This window comes from Lampetra fluviatilis, unplaced genomic scaffold (assembly GCF_964198595.1).
Source record: "Lampetra fluviatilis unplaced genomic scaffold, kcLamFluv1.1 SCAFFOLD_969, whole genome shotgun sequence".
In the NCBI taxonomy this organism is placed as follows: Eukaryota; Metazoa; Chordata; class Hyperoartia; order Petromyzontiformes; family Petromyzontidae; genus Lampetra; species Lampetra fluviatilis.
The window spans coordinates 15454-17500 of NW_027621626.1; positions in this window are offsets into that span (position 1 = coordinate 15454).

Here is a 2047-nt window from a genome sequence, read left to right on the forward strand (position 1 = left end):
CCAAATATCGTACGAACGCCGTGAAACTTCCACAGGCTTTTCCAGCAGATTTGCACCTGCACTCAAAAAAGTCAAAATTTTTACACATAGACCCCATCAAACGGGAGAAATTGGCCGGGATTGCTCTCATGTGCGTTACGGGGCATCGTTTCTCTCGCTCCGAATTCCATCGAGCTGGGAAATCGCTCATTTTTGCGTCGCCAAATATCGTACGAACGCCGTGAAACTTCCACAGGCTTTTTCAGCAGATTTGCACGTGCACTCAAAAAAGTCAAAATTTGTACACATAGACCCCATCAAACGGGAGAAATTGGCCGGGATTGCTCTCATGTGCGTTACGGGGCATCGTTTCTCTCGCGCCGAATTCCATCGAGCTGGGAAATCGCTCATTTTTGCGTCGCCAAATATCGTACGAACGCCGTGAAACTTCCACAGGCTTTTTCAGCAGATTTGCACGTGCACTCAAAAAAGTCAAAATTTGTACACATAGACCCCATCAAACGGGAGAAATTGGCCGGGATTGCTCTCATGTGCGTTACGGGGCATCGTTTCTCTCGCGCCGAATTCCATCGAGCTGGGAAATCGCTCATTTTTGCGTCGCCAAATATCGTACGAACGCCGTGAAACTTCCACAGGCTTTTCCAGCAGATTTGCACGTGCACTCAAAAAAGTCAAAATTTTTACACATAGACCCCATCAAACGGGAGAAATTGGCCCGGATTGCTCTCATGTGCGTTACGGGGCATCGTTTCTCTCGCGCCGAATTCTCTCGAGCTGGGAAATCGCTCATTTTTGCGTCGCCAAATATCGTACGAACGCCGTGAAACTTCCACAGGCTTTTTCAGCAGATTTGCACCTGCACTCAAAAAAGTCAAAATTTTTACACATAGACCCCATCAAACGGGAGAAATTGGCCCGGATTGCTCTCATGTGCGTTACGGGGCATCGTTTCTCTCGCTCCGAATTCCATCGAGCTTGGAAATCGCTCATTTTTGCGTCGCCAAATATCGTACGAACGCCGTGAAACTTCCACAGGCTTTTCCAGCAGATTTGCACCTGCACTCAAAAAAGTCAAAATTTTTACACATAGACCCCATCAAACGGGAGAAATTGGCCCGGATTGCTCTCATGTGCGTTACGGGGCATCGTTTCTGTCGCGCCGAATTCCATCGAGCTGGGAAATCGCTCATTTTTGCGTCGCCAAATATCGTACGAACGCCGTGAAACTTCCACAGGCTTTTCCAGCAGATTGGCACGTGCACTCAAAAAAGTCAAAATTTGTACACATAGACCCCATCAAACGGGAGAAATTGGCCGGGATTGCTCTCATGTGCGTTACGGGGCATCGTTTCTCTCGCTCCGAATTCCATCGAGCTGGGAAATCGCTCATTTTTGCGTCGCCAAATATCGTACGAACGCCGTGAAACTTCCACAGGCTTTTTCAGCAGATTTGCACGTGCACTCAAAAAAGTCAAAATTTTTACACATAGACCCCATCAAACGGGAGAAATTGGCCGGGATTGCTCTCATGTGCGTTACGGGGCATCGTTTCTCTCGCGCCGAATTCCATCGAGCTGGGAAATCGCTCATTTTTGCGTCGCCAAATATCGTACGAACGCCGTGAAACTTCCACAGGCTTTTTCAGCAGATTTGCACGTGCACTCAAAAAAGTCAAAATTTTTACACATAGACCCCATCAAACGGGAGAAATTGGCCCGGATTGCTCTCATGTGCGTTACGGGGCATCGTTTCTCTCGCTCCGAATTCCATCGAGCTTGGAAATCGCTCATTTTTGCGTCGCCAAATATCGTACGAACGCCGTGAAACTTCCACAGGCTTTTCCAGCAGATTTGCACCTGCACTCAAAAAAGTCAAAATTTTTACACATAGACCCCATCAAACGGGAGAAATTGGCCCGGATTGCTCTCATGTGCGTTACGGGGCATCGTTTCTCTCGCGCCGAATTCTCTCGAGCTGGGAAATCGCTCATTTTTGCGTCGCCAAATATCGTACGAACGCCGTGAAACTTCCACAGGCTTTTTCAGCA